General features: G+C 36.8%; 1 protein-coding gene across 21 annotated transcripts in view; it reads left to right on the forward strand.

The window, feature by feature from the left end:
- The window catches only part of nfasca (neurofascin homolog (chicken) a), a 71208-nt gene that overhangs the window by 1280 nt on the left and 50866 nt on the right, over positions 1 to 19062 (forward strand). For 19 of the 21 annotated variants that reach the window (XM_043251797.1, XM_043251794.1, XM_043251800.1 and 16 more), the window contains exon 1: positions 16521 to 16789. The exons of the other annotated variants lie outside the window; for them this stretch is intronic. The gene's annotated coding sequence lies outside the window, so the exon portion shown is untranslated. Of the gene's footprint in view, positions 1 to 16520; positions 16790 to 19062 lie in introns of those variants that run through there. 21 annotated transcript variants of the gene reach the window in all.

The raw sequence follows: 19062 nt of genomic DNA on the forward strand, positions 1-19062 counted from the left end.
ATGCTCTGAGTGATCCAGAGATGTACATGTCATCCCCCATTCAGCAGTCCTTGTCATATTGTGTTGCAATCATTCATGGAGGTATTTCATAGAGCTTAGCGGTTAGTGAAATTTGATAACCATTGGCAACCCCAACAAAAGTTTTTCTTCCCTGCTTAGGAATTTCTAAAGAGTAATTTAATGAGAACAGTGTCAGATTAAATCTTGGATTAATCAGAGCAAACAGTACAGCTTGCGTTTTAACTGGTAACGTGATCCAGTAGCCTAAAAAAAGTGAATGGAGGTTGAAGTTACAAACGTAATCAAGTCACTTTTATTTGTATAGTGCTATATATTGAGTTTCAAACCACATAAAGTATGTGGTGACAGAACGAATAATGCAAACGTCAAATATAATAGAAGTGCATGTACGTTTTGGAATAATATGTATAACTAAACTGCATCCCAGCTCCACTTCTTATTCAGTGTCCATTCTCTGTAAATCGCAGTGGCCTCATCATACCACTAGATGCTGATATTCCACTCGTTTTCTATTGCTATAATAGACTATCTGGCAACTGAATCCCCAGGAAACATTTGTCAATTTTTCTAGTTTAAAATAACACTTTTTAATGTTTCATAGTTATACATACACACACACATATATATATATATATGTATATGTATATGTATGTGTATGTATGTATATATGTACATATATGTACTGTATATATGTATGTATTCTGTATTTTGTGTGTAAACTAAAATTTAAAAAAAATAATTTTACCACAAATCACACGACCACATGCTTGTACCTGCACACCCCCCTCACCACCTATAGAGGTATTTTCTGCCATATGGCGATTTTTGAGAAATCCTTTTACTTGGCAACATTTTAGTTGTGGCTCAACCCTGTGGATACTCCCACTGAGCCTGCAATTAAAACAGCATTAGAGAAACCTGCAATTCTCTCTCAGCACCTTCTGCCACTCAAAAACAAAATATTTAATTGGGAGAAGATTGGTCAGATTTACGTAAATAAGTCCATTTTGTTGTCAGGTATTACCTAGAGATGCATACATAGAAGATTAAGGGAGATTGAATGCCTTGCTGCGTAAAAATGCGATTCGTCTTTAATGGCTGCAATAAAATAAGGTCAAGTGATGATATATAGTACGTAATTGAATTTCATCCACTAGCATTCCCATCTTTCCCCTCCTCCGCAGCTCAGATTCTCCTACTCTCAGGTTTCCTACTCTGCAATGGGATGCTCACCTTTTACTTCTCAGGGTTTTGTTTCCAGAGGTGCTATTTTTAGCTATGCAACAGCAGCTTTCTCCAGAGGGGGGCTAGAGGTGCGTCTGGAAGTTGAGTCTGGCCCGGTGCCGATTAGAACTGTTGCACGCTGGAGGGAAAGAAGAGACTGAAAGAAGATGGAGTCAGGCTGGGGCATCATTCTAGTTTTCGATCTCTGCCTGGCTCTGTTTCTTCCTCAGAGTGCACTTGAAAAATGAGAAAGACCGAAACAATGGGGTCAGATGAAACGTTTGCTTGTATTTTAGAGCAGTATGTTTTAGGAGACCGCTCCAGGGCCTTGTGTCTGTGTGCTTGAATGGACCACTAATGGAAGATTGTTATAGCCCCTAATGTGCTTTTCGTCTGGAATCCAGCTGAGTCAAGGCGGTTGATAGTTATGGATTTCAGACTGGCCTAAAATAAGGAGGACACATTACTAGCTGCTTCTACATTGATTTTTTTTTTGTTTGCAGAGACACAACTTTACCCCAGCAATGAGTAAAGAGGGCTCGGTGGGCACACTTACACAAATGAAGGTTGATAATTGATTGTTGTAAATGATGGGTTATACGTTGAGGGTATAAATGACATATATCAGTATTTGGTAGGCCCCACAATTAAGATAATAGACATTACATTACTTGCCAAGTGAAATCATTGCACTTTACAAGGAAGTGGCTTTTGAAGTCAATATATTCTGTCAGTGTCATTGAACTTAGTAAGTTTCTGGCCTACGGTTCACAACAAATAATTCTGTGATCAGTTTTTCTGACCAAGGTAGACTTAAATGTCTTTGTATATTTGTTTGCGAATGTGGAAAATTTAATGTGTATTCAGGTTCAATAGCATATATAAAAATATTTAATATAGGTGATCCTGAATCATAAAATTACATAATATTTAAATCTGTCCAAATCAAGTTTTAAGCAGTGGATATTACTGATTTACAAATGAAGTTTTAATATATTTGCAGTAGGAAATGTACAAAATATTTTACGTTTCTATCTTTTTAAATAATTTTTATTGGTTTAAACTGAATATGTCTTAAATGTAATAAATATTTTTGAATTATAAATGCAGCTGGTAGACATACTGTTATATATTGTTCCTGGCCTGATCCCTACCACCGTCACTCATCATTTTCATGCGACAACAGAGATTTTTTGTTAATGTCATTACAGAGAACATGAAGTTACCCATGCATCTCACTGCATGACTCACTCCTGTTTCCTTATTAAGCCTTTCCTGTCTGATGCACTCTGAATATTTTATCATGGCCCAGTAGCTAACTATCCAGCAAAATCATTGAACGAGAGAGATTTTTTTCAGAACCGCCACACCTTCACTTTAAGTGCTGTTTCAGACGTTCTGTTTGATCTGTAGTAGAGTTCACCTCTGCCTTTCCAACAATGACCTCTGTGACTTATGACTGTGTTTTTGATGTTCAACATCAAAGCGTTTGCAGTGCATTGTATATTTGCATCCTTATTCTTCTTGTTTCAAAGCAGTCAAGCATTATAGCCACTCTGGGAACTGTCTGTAACAGTCCTTGCTGGCTATATACTTCTTTTTGTGTCTGTGCTTTCTCTCTCTCTCTCTCTCTCTGTGACTTTTAGCAGGGCGCACATGGTGCCCTGCACCCGCAGGGAAGCCACTGGCTCTGTGAAGCCAGCAGCCCTGCACCTGCACAGGCTTCTGAAGCAGTGGGTCATTCGTATTCATCAGGGACAGAGTTTTCCCAAAGGAAATGCTACTAATAGATTAAGCACATAAATTAAGCATGGAAAGTACAGAAATTATTGTCCAAGGCAGTTAGTGATGAGACTAATGATGGAGTGTGTGTGTGGCTCATGTGATGTAATCAAAAGATTTGTATCACATTTTCTGTACACACACACACACACACACACACACACACACACACTCACACACACACACACAGGCTACATTTAGCATATATACATACAATTTGGCTTACTTTTTTAACTGAAGTAGTTAGACAAGCTCAGCAAAATCTCTATTAATTAAAAATATCGAAACTGGACAATGAACCACCACTTTCATTGGGCGATACTATCGTAGGTTAAAAGTAAACAATGCAATCAGACCCTTTATTAACATTAAATAGAAGCTGAGTTAAAATGAACAGACACTTTTATTTGAAAAGTTGCGAATGAGTACAAAAAGAAACAAGCCTTCCATTGACTATCACTTTAAGTCATTTTAAAGAGTTTGATGCTTCTTTCTTTAGCTATCAAACAAAACATAGACATCAGAGAGTCTCCTTCAAACACGTGTGTTGACACAGGTTCGACATTGTACGTTAAAAATATGATGTCGAAAAGGGTTAGATTATACCTTTAATGTGGCTTCTTGTTTGATTTACAACATTGTTTATGACTGAAAGGAGGAAATCCTATAACAGAGGATGACTTTTCTTTAGCGCAGAACCATTGAATTCCTTGGGGCTTTGTTTTGTTAAAACTCATTGAATGACAGATGTTTGAGGTACCAGAATGCTATAGAATGTATTGTGCATATGAGCTAAAAAAGCTAACCATTAACTAGACAGTAGAGAGCAGTAGGAGTACCTTCGTCGAAGGCACACTTACAATGAAGTAAAGCTGTATTGTCCCTGATTGGCTGGTAATTTTTACAATAGGTTAGTTAATTTGACAATATAAAGAAACTGTAAAAAAAGAAACGTTTCACAATAGCCAGGTGCTTCTATGTTTCTCTTTGATATTTTAGTCAGTATTTTCTTAATTATAGTATTATTTTCAGTATATGATATGTATGAAATCACATACTTAATATGTTAAAGAGAGATAATTATGTAATTGGATTAAAATTCTAGTTAATTAAAAATTCTAAATTTACTGAAAATGTACATGCCCTCAAGCCATACGATATGTAGATGGGTTCATTTCTTTATCAGAACAGATTTGGCAATTTAGCATGACATCACTTGTTCACTAGTGAATCCACTGCAGTGAATGGGTGCCGTCGGAATTCAAACAGCTGGTAATCTACACAGCTCCAGTTTCTCCAAATCTGTTTTAATAAAAAACCAAACAAGAAACAAACTCATCTGGATGGTCTGAGGGTAAGTACAATTTCATTTCTGGGTGGACTATTCAACAGTAAAACCGCTTGGAGTAAAATAGGAAAATTTCAGCACAATATTTCAGCATGACTGCTTGTCGTTATGAGTAATAAGTCCACGTTTAAACTGAATGTTGCATATTTTATGTAACTGATTTGGGATGTCCAAATGTCCAATTTAAAGCCATATGGTTGAATCGTTCACTAGATTACAATCACTGTAGTTAGCCTAGAAAATCAATAACCCTCTGATCAAATTAGCAATGGAGTCATCTGATATGACACATTTTCACATTGTAGCTTGTTCAAGGATGAGGGGGGTGGTCTTCATTAGATCTGTGTATCCCTCGGGATCACAGAAGGCCAGCAAGCCCTGGAATTTCCCCATCAAAATCTACTCAGGTAGAAACACCTGTCGCCGTAAACAATGAGGAAAACATGATGCTTGTCTTGACTTGCTCTCTTTATGGATGGTGAATGGATTGGAGGTCAAGGTGTAAGGTTTTGTTCCTACTTCCAGGTGCACTTGATGCTGTTAGAAATGGAAAACCACATTTAGCCTGCCATAGAAATGCCTGACAGCTTCAAATTGGCCTCTTTGTTCTTATTAGCGTGGTTTCACATGTGTTAAGACTGACGTTGAGTCACTCGGGACATATAGCTCTGGGATATTACAGAAGATTCTGTATTTATGTCAGCGGTCTTGTACCATGCAATTACTTTGAGATTTTGCTTTCTGTATTTGTGTTACACAGCCAGGACAGGATGATGTGAAAAAATGAAGACTCATTCCTGTTGGGAAACCCGAGCCTCGGGGCTTGAGGGGAGGGAGGTTTCGAGAAAGAGAAGAGAAGACAATTTGTGTCCTCATATGTCGTTTCTGTATGATTTCTAACAGACAAATAACGTGTTTAAGTAATGCACTGTGCCATCTCAAGTTATAGCAAATAAATGCATTTTAATTATACTCTACCATTCACTAATGTTTACCATATGTTGTTCTAAACACTTATCAGAGACAATTGAATTGAAGAAATTGAGTAAAATTTTTCTTTTTGTTTTCTTTGCGCAAATAGCTTCATTAAATTAAGGTTGAACCACTGATGTCACAAAGACTATTTTAACGATGTCTTTAATTTATTCATGGGCCTTGACTGTGGCAGCTGTGTTGCTGTCAAGATCAGAAAGCTCTTGAAATTAATCAAAAATATCTTAATTCGTGTCCCTAAGATGAACACGAACACAGGTTTGGAATGACATGAGGGTGAGTAATTACTGGCGGAGTTTTCATTTGTGGATAAACTATCCCTTTAAGATCGTCCTGTACCAGCACAAGTAATGAAACATAAAATAACGTGGTGATAATGTCCATATTAACACATTGTAAAATGTGAGCTATTCATCATTAAAGTCATTTTTTTCATATGCGGGACACATACGGCATCATTTGACAGCTGACGGGGAGAATCACGGCTGAGTTGCTCAAAACAATGAGAAAAGGCGAGAAAGGAGCGAGAGACGAAAGTCTGTCACTGTGGCTCCTTTCTCACTAGCTATCCTTCTTCCCTCATTTCTCCCGTTATAAGCAGATGGACAGTGGGGGCCAGGGAAAGGAGCTCCTTGGAGTCTGGCGTGGTGTCCATTGTGGGCTTTTGATATTTAAACTCGCCCTCATCTACCCTCAAGGGACACCCGATTGTCTCCATTGTTCGATAAAAAGTGGGCCAAGAAAGAGAGAAATAAAGAGGGGGGATTAGATTGACATAAAAGGGGAGGGAATGATTGGTAAGATAAAAAAACTGAAGAAAACAATCTTTTGACTGACAGTTTTTACTGGTTCGACCAGATTTGTACCGAAGTGTGTTTTGTGAAGTGCACCAAATATGAGTGTGATGGACAGGGGCACAGAGAGACCACAGCAAGGGAATTTTCCCTCAGCGTGAGAGGATTTTTTTTTGATGTCAGCAAATAAAGAAGATGAAAAAAAAAAAAATGTGTTTGTGGCGAGGGACCTGTCAGGTACTGAAATAACAAGCAACTACAGAAGACAAGCTGCTAGACAATAAATAAATAAATAAATATACCTCGCAAGAATCCTTTATAATGTACTATAAGAGAAAAAAAAAATTCCAGCATTCTCTTAATTTGCGTTTACAGTTTTGAGGTTATAAATGCTCAGTTTGTACAAATCATTTCATGTCTCACCTCACCTCAGTGCTCCGTGACACGAACAGACAGCGCAGATGCATGGGAGAGAGAACGATTTTCCGTGCCAGATGTATGCTGTGGGGTTTTTAGGGAAAGACCAGCCAAATCGCACACGCTCCCATCTGTACCTCTTGCTGCACACAAACTGAAAACACAGGCCACACAAAGGAGTATTAAGTGAGATATTAGCCTCTGAGACAACAGCTCCTGCTAAACTGGCCTCTGAAGCCCAGATAATATGTAGAGCGTATATATGTTATGAAACTAATTTTTTGAAAGAGTCAAAATGAGATTATGATGAATGGAAAATCTTATCTGAAAATGAATCAGCGCTTTAGGAAATTATAATATATAGGCCTCTGGATTTTTTTTTTTTTTTTTCTTTTAATTTTTAATCAACCTGGGATTTGTTGCCATACACATTTAAACAGGCCACTTGATAAACCGTTACATGTACCTTGCATTCACATGAACTGAGCTAAATGAAAACAGCATGTCTTTAATTATTCATTCGTTCATTTGCTGAATGAAATCATGGACCCCGTTAGCTTACGATGAGTAGCTAAAATATGGCCTCAAAATAATAGATTAATATGTGTTTAAATGATTAGGTAGATACAGTGTAATGTAGACTATATTTGTAAAAAAAAAAAAAAAAAAAAAGAATTTTACATAATAGCATTTGTTTCTATACTACATATACTACATACAAAACAAAAAATAAAACATACAAAAAAGCTTTATGTTTGCAGCTCAAAAAAGTATAGTTTCAATGAATAAAGAAGTGCTCAAGAAATTATTCATTTATGTTTTGGCAAAGATTCAAATATTTTAGCATTTATCCCACATTGGAAAGGATAGCTTGTTTCATTGTTAGCATCATGCTAATTGTCATGCTCACAAAATACAGGAAATTTTGACCATGAGTCGAATAAAGGCTCTTTAATCCTGCCTTTAAAGTTGTTTAGATGCATGCTGCAACTTCTCATTTAGGATGTTTTAATTGGGTCACCATGGGTTACTGGCTAATTTGTTCAGACAGTCATATCCTGTGCGCAATGCTAAATGGCTAATCTCAGCAAAGGTCAGGAAATTACGGTTTGTTAATGTCTATCAACCATCAGTCTCACTTTCTTCTCCATTGTATCAGTGTTGTTCTCCTTGCGCCGCTGTTAATTAGACTAGCATATCCTTTTAAGGCATTTGAATCGATCTGTTTGTCATTGTGATGGCTTTCAGAGGACGGAGATTGCTCTTTATCTCTGTGAGGTTACGACATGGAGTTTATTTTTCCTTCTCCAGGGCCATAACCCAAAGGTCAATGTCACCATGGCTGTTTTGGAAGGTCATTATGTGCAGAAGTGTCACACTGTTTTGCCTCTTGGCTTTCATGTGAGTGAGTCACCCGGAAGGTGATTGTGTTTATAACCTAATGCACCCTTGCATGTCAGCTTGAAATGTCAGGGTTTAATTTAGATTTGAGAACACTAAATTAAAATTAGTTTTAATAATACAGTTGCTCAATGGGATATAATAACCAAAGATGAAGGTGGGTGAGGGTGAACTAACATGGGGGAAGGGGAGGTCATAAAAATTGTTAGCACAAGACATTTAATGTGTGTCAAAGGAGAGTAATTTCTCATTAATGGTGTTTTTATTAGGATGTTTTTTAGTTCATTTTAGTTAAATTTTTTTATTTATTTATTAGTTCATATTTTAAATATATATTAAATATCTTATTTTAGTTGTAGTTACATAAGGTCATTTTTTAAATATATTTTATTTCAGAAAAAAAAGAATTTTAAGAATTTTAAGAATTTTAAATTTTATTTAAAATTCCAAATTCTAGTTGTTTGATTTTAGTTTTTGTAAACTATAATAACTGTATATATATCCAGCATTTTATTACAAGCTATCCCTTTAAGCACTGATTCTAGAAAAGATTCTCTCTGCCTACTACATGTACAGTAGGTCAGGTTCAGGGCTTTACCTGATGTTCACAGAAACACAGTGACCTGCTTGTTGTGTAGGTAACAACTCCCTTATTCGCATTTCATCATTTATTCAATTCCTGCTTCTTTTTAAATTACTCTAAAATGTCTGCTTGAAAGCGTTATACTGATATTTTTAAGATTCATGGGTATTTTCGGTCGTATTCGTTCCATCTAATTAGCTGAGATGTGATAACCTTGGTTTGGCACAAGCGTTTTGTCCCTAGAAATAATAACCATGCCTGCAGGTGTTTCTCAGAGGGGGGGTGTCTGTAATTTGACGCATCTAAAATAACCTTATGGTAAGCAGTGACACTTTTATCCTTGTCTTTTCCCACGGCTCTCAAGAAGATGAGACTGCAGTCATGATGACACTCTTTCCATCTTGTTTTGTATTCTGTGAATATTTATGAAAAATATTTGTAGGCAATCAAAGCTATATTTATATAAATTAATGCAAAAAAAAATCTGTTTCATAATGTTTATGATAAAAAAGTGATAACTTTCACGTCAAAAGTGACATTTATCACCCAAACGAGCTAAGTTCTGTGCGATTCAACTTTCTGTTCTTCAAAGAATTCTTAAAAAGTATCAGTTTCCACCAAATGATGAAGCAACACTGATAATAAGAAATGTTCCAAATCAGCAAATTAGAATGATTTCTGAAGAATCGCGTGACACTGAAGACTAATGACCTCACAGAAATAAATTACATTTTAAAATATATTAAAATAGGTAACAGTTTAATAATATTTCAAAATATTATTGGGTTTGCTTTAATCAAGTTAATATAGCCATTGTAAACATGTATTCTTTATAAAAAAAAAGATATTATATGATTTAAACTGTTCTTTCTAATTCTTAGTCTGAAAGATAATGCAGTAAGTTAATTTCCTCTCATTAGTGGCATGGGTCTGTATAATATCCAGAGACACACAAGGCCTTGCAATTGTGTTATCCTTCAGTCATATATTCTTCATAGATACTGTCTTTGTTTTGCAAGTCTGAATAAACCCATGGAAATTTATTTAGTCTTTTTGAAGGACCCTTAGCAGCCCTTCTGAGACCTGTATAGGGTTACAAGTCGCTATCAGTGTTTTTGTACAGAACAGGTGTCTGTTGAATCCCAGTGGGAGGTTACATCATTATCAAAGGCCTCTCATATTAGTTCCTAGGCTTAAACTGCATGTTATGTCACACTTTAAAAAGGAAGCTTTGAATTGATGATCTTTGGATAAAAAAGAAAAAACTACTTTCTTTATTTGTGAATGTTATTGATCTGAAGCAGATGTTATGATCTCCATGGCACAGATGGCTTGTCTTGGTGTCATAATTACGTATGCAGAACTGTCTTGTGGTTCTGCAGTCCAGCTGCTTTCCCCATTGTATTCTTAGACGTTGGTGTGTGTGTGTGTGTGTGTGTGTGTGCCGTTTGGGGGGATGCACACGCGCTCTGGCGGGAGACCAAAGCTTTCCCTCCCTTGTCCAGACTTCTTGAGGGCAGATAGGGGCTCTGCCAGCAATTAACTGAAGAAATGACAACACCTCCTGTTGATAGAGGCTCCTGAAGAGCCGAGGGGGAGGGTTCAGCGGGCCTGCGCACAACAGCCGCTGTTTGACCGACATGTAGGAAAGGGTTTTTTGTTAACACTGTGTGTGATTCAGCCTTCTGTCAGTGTAGATGTAAAGTAGGTCTGGAGACTAAACTGAACCGCGACCCCAGGGCTTAACACACTGCATGTCAGACCAGTGGTTGACTCTTCAACTGACACAGTTAAACACTTAGAGCCCTGGTCTGTGGCGCATTTCATCCTGATCCATATGTTTTCGATGTCTGGCCCACAAAAGTTTGATTAATAGGTCACGTGTGTGTGTGTGTATGCGCGTGTGCTTTTTCAGCAAAATTATTTTCTTGATTGACACAGATCATGCTATAGTCACCATATGAGTCTTGCGTTTAAGAGAAATCTATATGTGTATCTAAATGTAGCATTTTTTCGCCAGCAGGAAAAAAGTATGGGGAAACCTTTGATATCTGTATGGTTCGCTTGTATCATGTGAGAGAAATATCATATTTATTATAGTTTTATTTATTGAGTTTGTTCTGATTACTATGGTGTCATTTTGAAAGTTTTTTCCATTTAAAAAACATGAATCTCATACAGCTGGCTTGCATAGTGTGCGAGATTTTACAAGCATTACAAATCATTAAACAATGGACAAATAAAATAGAAAGTATTTAAAAATTATTTTATTTATTATTTATTATATTAGATATAATATAATATAATATAATATAATATAATATAATATAATATAATATAATATAAGTATTCACATAAACACATATTTAGTCAATGTAAACAACTGAGAAAGAAAGCATGTCCACAGTATATTAGATCCTTGCAGTCTTAAACTGATTGCTGTCTGTGTCTTTAATATTAATTTAACAACAATATTCTGTTCAATTATTGGTTTTCGACCAAGTATATCAGGACTTTTTGGTTTCAGTTTTGACCCAGAGTCTTAATAAGATCATGTTATTTAAAATTTGATTTATAATTCAAATTCTTTAATATTTCTGTTCCTGAATATTACTGTTAGACCTATTTGTAAACTGAAAGCACATTTATTGTCATTAAATGTAGCTTTGCTCACTGCCAGCGTCTAGAATGATTTTGAAAAGCACTTTAGGGTTGAGAGCAGAGGGCTCTTAACTTGTAATGCTTTACAGTTTGTCATTTTATGTAAGATTTTGTATACACATGTGCAACCCATAAAGCCCCTGTTCACTTTTTGTGGAGGGGTTGGTCTTTGTTGTTTCCTGCCCTGACAGAGGGGTACATTGACCAATCAGCATCCAGACACTGTTTTCATAAATATAGATATAGCATAGTTTCTTTTGATTTCGTTTCCTTTTTTGACCAGCTTTAGTTCCTCTTTACTTCCTCATTCTCTGCAATTCTTTGTCTCTGTCTTTATGCAATCTGTTTAATAGTAGTAGTTGAGAGAATTTGTTTGCAACACCTAGAACATTCTGATCCAAACGCTCTGACATTTTACACCTCTTATAGCCATGCTGTTCAGGGTCTTCATTGAATTACACAGTCTACAAATGTTCCTGCTTAAGCTAACCCACAAGCCAGCGGCTTATTGGGGGGAAACTCAGACAGCCAGGTACCCTGCTGTTAGAATTATTGTGTTTGTGTCAAGGCTGTGGCCTACCTGACATCTGCTCTGTGGTTGGACAAGGGACATGAGCTTAACCTATGACCCTTCAACTATTTAATGGTTTACATAACTGATGATGTCACGACCCATGTTCATAAGACGCTTTTTATTATGAATCCACTGAATCCAAGTGTTTTATTCTTTACATTTTGCATTAGTGATATATGAATATGAGCTAAAGCAAGAAATGAGGAACAAAGAGCAAGGGAGTGATTTTCACTTTAAAATGCCCAAAAGAAGAGCTTCAGGATATATATGAAAGTGAATCAATATCATTGATCCGGATAGAATTTATGTTGTTTCGGGTCATAAAAACTCTTTTTTCTTTCTTTGATTTTTTCCTCTTTATGTGGCTGTTAAATATATGTAAGAAGAGAGTGAATTGGATCATGGAAGAAAGGAAGGACTGTCTCAAGAGTCGCAGGACTAATGTGGATGTATCTGCTTGGCCTTCGGCAGCAGCTGTTCTGAAGGGCCGCCATTAATCTGACCCTCTGACCGGCTCTGTACACAGCAGGATAAGTGGAGAAGGGTCTTTGGATCAATGGAGGGTGGGACAGACCAGGACAGAATGTGTGTGGAGAGGTATAGACCTGATAAACGAAAGACCAGCTGTCCCCAAGAGCTGCCAGACCTCATCAGCAGGATCAGAGAGAACTTTTAAACGTTTTTTTGTAGTCTTTTAGAAAGACCCCAGGTCTTTGGGAAACGCACCCTGGAATAGTGAACATCTATTTATTATGGTTTTAGTAGTTATCGAAGATATTAAATTTGATTTCTGTCTTGTTCATGTATGGAAAACTGGCTTATTTGTCATGTACTTTGTCTCTTATTGACTAAGAAAGTGATATATTACATAAACAGATGGGAGGCATGGGAACTAGCATGTGCACCTGGATACTACTTCATCTAGATGACTTTAACACTTTGTTGACCTGACCAACCATTGAGAATAGGATCGTTGCCAAGTGCTATTAGCCAACAAATGCTATTAGCATGCATCTTACTCATATGCACTCTTTGAAACACGACAAAAGATGTCCTTAAAAAAATAGTCGGTCCAAAACTGTTTTTTTTAAAGAAAATAATGCTTTTATTCAGCAAGGATGCAGTAAATTGATCAAAGGTAAACTTATGAAAATAAAGATATTTCCATTTCAAATGAATATTATTCTTTTGATCATATTTAAAAATTTTAATATTTGTAGTATTTTTAAGTAAATTAATGTAGCCTTGGTGAGCTTTTTTTTCTTGTTTACCTCAAAGGGTAGGGTATGTCTATAGCATAAACCCTGCTATTATGTATCCGGCTATACATAACGTTTTATCTCTTGTCCTTTTATTCACAAACAAGTGTTCAAAAGCCGCTGGGTTACACGACCGAACATGCCAGAGTGGGATGCACTCCAGTGGGACTCTCATGGACCCGTTTCAACTCATTACTGACAGCTTTTGTACATGGCCTCTCTCATAAACCTGGCATCTCCCAGCCTTCCCAAGTGTGCTCTTCAGACCTCTCGTTAGTCTCTAATGAGCCACCCCGTTGATTGCTGAAGAAAAAAATCAACAACAAAAAAAAAAAACAGGAACATCCAGTTTGTCTCATTCCATCTTTCCTTTCTCCCTGACACAGACAAAGGAGGCCTTACTTTGCTCAAACAGCCATGATATGCTCCACTGTTGCGTCTTTGTTTTACTCATGTCCTGTCCTGGAGTCCCACAAACAACAAGAGCTGTTCTATGTTTCTCAAACACTGTACATTCATATTCCTCTATCCTTTCTTCTCCTGTCATCTCTTTCTCTTCTTCCGCCCCTCTCCCGCTCTTGCTCTTTTTAACCCGTGCCCCTCCCTATCCCTCTGCCTTTGTGTCCCTCAAGCTGGTTTAAATATTTAAACAATGCAATTAGCGTTACACCTGATGCAATTGAAAGACAGGCCCTTTGTGACCGTATGCTACGGCATAGCAACACAGCAGGAATGTTTTTGCTCATAGCCTTTTAATGTCTGCATGACAGGAATACGTTTCATTACCTCATAATTTGTTACTGTTTTAAAATCTCTGAATGTCACTTAGTTGAAAATCTATTATGAAGCAAATGTCGATTTGCTGTATGTAGTTTAATCTGTGTAATGTAATAGAATAGAATAGAATAGAATAGAATAGAATAGAATAGATTAATGATGCACTGGAGAGATAGTTTAGACAAAAATTAAAATGACCTCATAATTTACTAACCCTCAAGCCATCCTAGGTGTATGTGACTTTCTTCTTTTAGATAAATACAATCGGGAAAAATGTCCTGGGCTGACTCTTCCAAGCTTTATAATAATATATAATTGTAACTATATAAATGTTAATGGTTCTCAAACATGCATTTATCACTAGCTGCACCACAATTTCCAAATATGTGATTTTTTTTTTCCTTTTCTGTTGAAACCTGAAATTATTTCATCATTTGGCAAGAGATTGCTAATAACATAAATTGAAATTTGAGGGGGGAATGCATTTATTTCATATTTATTCATTAAAAGCACTAAAAGACGCATTAACAAAACCATTAAGGAACCAAATCATTAATAGTGGTTGAAAGTTGAACTAGAATCATTCAATTCTTTATTATTCTCATCCATATCAGATGCGTAAAGGGAGTTTCAGTCCTGTTTGTAATGACTTTTCTGTTTTCCAGAGTGATTTAGATCTTCCAGCTCCTTGTAATTTCTGTGCCAATCATGAAGAACTGAAACAAACCTTTTATTTAGGCTTTCTCTCTCTGTTTTGCATCTGCCAACACAGGGGCCCCCACAAAAGACGTCAGTGGAAAGGAAAAAATGTGAAACATTTCTCATAATAAGTAAAAGCCATTCTGCCCTTCACTGTGCTTGGACTGTACATGTTTGCGGCCACAAGCAAATACACTACAGCAACAAACACTGTTTAATCTCCACATTCCTTGATCTGTGTAGCCAACTGGGGAATAGAGAAGTTGCTGCAGTGTTTAATCTCACTTTGCATTGAAATTAGGTTTGAGCTGTTATCTTTGTATTCTTGCTCTTACTCTTAAACTCCTGAAGATAGATATGCAGTCACGGAGGAGACTCCTTATCATAATTTAATGTGCTTACCTTTGGAAACTAAATACCTACAAATTGCAAATCTACCTTGGAGACACAGGATCAAGGGTCCTGCTTAGAGTTAAGCTGTCAATCACCTGCACTCCTTGGCTTTTAGACTGTTTACTTCATTTTGATACTGAGATGTGAATCTTGAAAACATTCAGATTTTGTTTCATACATAATGATCACAAAAAATGCAATTGGAGTGTTGACAAGTGAAGCTTAATAAGGTTTTTATGCTTAAATTATGTCCTGGGCACCATAAATTATAGCATTGGTCCTATATGAGGGCACTAGATGGTACAAGCTGGAACTTTTAGGCTTAAAATGGTACTGCACAATTCACAAATTCATATACTCTAACATAGTTTATGAATTAATACTTTCAGCAAGGTTGCATCAAATTGATTGAATGATTGAAGACATTACAGAAATATTTCAGTTAAATGCTGCTCTTTTTAACGGTTTATTCATTAAAGAATTCTGGAAAAATGTATAAAGGTGCTTTCAACACTGACAGTAATAAGAGTTAATAAGTTCATTGAGCACCATATTTTCTTATTAGAATGATTTCAGAAAGATAATGTGACACTGAAGGCTTAAGTCAATTATATTTGAAAATATATTAAAATATAAAAGCTGTCAATAAATAATGCATGCCACCAAACACAACAAATTTGTTGTGATATATACAAATAACTAAAATATATAATTCCATAGTACTTTTTAGTATTTTTTGTATTAATAATATAGCAATCATTATGAATTCAAATACGATAAGCCACTGCATCAGAATAACATGCATTTGCAATTATTGAAGCATTTTGTCAGACTGTCCAACAGCTCATTTTAATTAGAATAATCTCGGAAGGTGTTTACATAATTAGATCACTCTTAATGTTCTTGCTATGAAAGTATTTAACCTTGCTAGGATGTCGCATTCTGCTATATATCAACATGTGCTGAGCAATTGATTCCTTGAATGTGGAATTGAGTATTACTTCTTCAACTAACCTTTTTTGTTTTATTTTGACCATGATCAAGAGGTTAAATATCTTTATCATTTAACTCTTACTCTGGCACAGGTATCTATCAGTCTCTATTAGGCTTCTCTAATTATATGTAGTGAGCATTTGCATGTTGTTGACATTGTATTGATTTGAAAGTAGGCGACTTGAGGGCGAGCAAGGAGCAAAAAGGGGTCCAGACGTACACGAGATTGAGACGCTGGTCGAAATGGAGAGGTCAAGCTCAGAGGGAAAGCCTGGAGGAAGGGAGAGTCTGAGAAACACTCACCCTGACACCCCCAACCCCCACCCCTCTCCCAGCTGAGAGCAGGCGGTATCCCGCTCAGAAAGGGGGAAGACAGCACACACGACCACCTCGGTTTCACATATATGTCATGCGTTTGTGTTTTTCCTTGATGCGTGTATGCGTTTTTTTGTTCTGCAGAGCACGTGTGTGTAGATCTCTTTCAAAGGGGGGAGGGGTCTGCCCACATGGTAATTAATTATTCATGAGGTGGGCGTGGAGAAGTCAAAGTAGGAGGTGGCAGACGGGGGAATCTGTGTTTGCTGTACGCGAGGGAGGCAGAGAGAGAGAGGGAACATCAGAGACAGTTAGTAAGGGCTTGAGGTAAGGATGCACCGAGGCATAACAGCCCCCAGAAGACACGTCATTAAGGAACTACACACATGCTTTGCTTCTTGGTGGCACAGGCTGTAAGCCACAGTGACCTACTCATCTAGTCAAAGGATTTTAAAGCAAGCAAAGAAGCCAGCACAAATGAATGAGGAATCTACTCTAATAGAGATGACAGGCCAGTTCACTCTTACCGGTTACGAAGACCTTCTTGCCTAAGAGGTAAATTGGAATTGTTTTCTCGTGTATTTCATTGGTGTGTCTCTGCCTGGATTCAAAAGCAGACTACAGCGGGGCTGATAATTGCCTTTTTTGTTTCTGGAAGGAGAGGGAGCGCTTGCCAGCATGTGTCTTTTTTTCTTTCATTCATTCTTATGTGTGTTTCTTCCCACATGCTGACTGCGTTACGCCAGGCTTTGTTGGTCTGACACATTTAGACTTGTGAATCTTATTCTGTTATTTTAGTAAGCTATGTTAAGCTTTTAATAACATAATATAAGTATACTATAAATAACCTTTTTAAAGAAACTGAATACTTTTAAATTTGGCTTGAAATAAATATTTGAAAGGATCACATAAAATATATGAGCGATTACATTGAATATTTGCAAGATTGGCAAATTGTATTTAGCGTTATTGTCTCTCTGATAATAATTATGTGCCTTTGAGGTGTGATTTTGGTCAGTCATGGTTGGCTGCTCGCTATTGTAATAAAGGGCATTTGAGACTTTGTTTTTTAATGGGCTTCCACTTGTAGTCTGTAATGTATTCTTTACCAAATAGCAATAAAGGGCGTTTTGCGTGTAAATTTATGAGTTAATCATTTTCTAAATTAGCCAGACATTTATTGATGAGTTGTTGGCTATGAATGAGTACATATTGATGTCTGAGTTGGACACTGGGATACATGTTGCGCGATCAGGGTCGCCTGCCTTGACCTTTGTGAATTTTGTTGCCTTGCCGTCTCGCACTCGTTCTAAAGTATTCTGTCTGTCTTGCCGCCACCACATTACTAAAACGTCATCTTCTGTCAGACTGAGGAGCAGTCTTTGTTTTACTCTAAAAAAGTAGAGCTGTCAGTCAGATGCATTAAGTGTCTAGTTAGCATGCGACTTGTGTTCAGAAGAAAACGGTCATTAACTGAAGAACATACAACAAGCCAGCTGCCCTTGACAACCTCAAGCACAACCTGAGCTTCTGAGATTCTTACTCTGCTGTGTTGTGTTTCCTTCTTTGTCTTGGGGTAAAGGTCGAAATAAACGAATATAATCTGATTAGAATACTTGCTATTTATTTCAACATACTGAAATATTTAATGAAAGTGTTCAGAGTGTTTTTACTTTTATTTCTTTCTTAGTACCCCTCCCCCTTTTTTTTCATCATTGCTTACTTATTTGTTAGTTTTGCATTTTAACACAGCTTAAAGCATAATGAACTATTACTGTACTTAGTGTTTACTATGAAGAGATCCGTTTATTGTGATAATATAATATAACAGATACGTACACATCCTTTAGAAATGATAAGATTGAACAGTTCTTTCAATTCCCTGCAACAGGTTAAATAAATGGCTATTTAGCAAAGAAAGATAAATTAGTTCTGCATTGTTTGTAAAGACAGGTAGTCTCACCTCCAAACTCTTAAGACTGGTTAAGTCAGAATTTAGCAGATGCTGGACCTTTCAGATACTGTATTTTTGATGTTTTAAAATAGTGTTTATTCATTTAAATAAGTGAAATGTCTTATTTATGGTTGTCTGTTGTCATTAATGCTGAATATTTTAATTACGCTTTCTCCTTTTGAAGAATATTTTAAATATATCATAGCAGTCCTGTGCAGTCAGAAAAAGGCTGTTTACTGTCCAGACTGTTTTCTAGGAAAATCCTGGAGATTATATGCAGCATTCACATGTGGCTGATGGCGACATGACAGGATTTGTTCTGCCATGTGTATCTCCGCAAAACACATGGGAATAAAGGGCTAGTGTCATTTAAACGAAAAAGGTTCTGTTTTGCCTTAATGTAAATATTGTTAGTGGCCTAGACCGGAACCGTTCAGAGTGATGTTCTGGATGAATGCACCTGAAGAAAGGCAAAAACATCTCAGGCTTGTGACAAAGACATTTTGGCGTTGCATAATATCGTCAGCACTGTTGAATCAGCCATACAACCGGACATGTAATACAAGGGTCTGATTGTGTAGATCTATGTTTTTCTGTGTATGGGGGGCTATGAAAGCACATCGCTTTGTGCTGGCTGAATAGGAGGAGGTTAATGTACTCACAGATAATGCACAGAGATGCTTGAATTGTAAATATTTAAACTTAGCGCTCAGTAGAAATTTTCTCACAATGGCACATATACAATTATTCTTACCCCAACACCAGAGGTTCAGATATATGCACTGTATACCACAAAAATAGTAAGCTTAGTATGCTATTCTGAACATAGTCCTGGTTTACTTCTCATCGTGCCTGATGATTTATCAAATAAAAT

The sequence above is a fragment of the Puntigrus tetrazona genome, chromosome 11 (assembly GCF_018831695.1).
Source record: "Puntigrus tetrazona isolate hp1 chromosome 11, ASM1883169v1, whole genome shotgun sequence".
Lineage (NCBI taxonomy): Eukaryota > Metazoa > Chordata > Actinopteri > Cypriniformes > Cyprinidae > Puntigrus > Puntigrus tetrazona.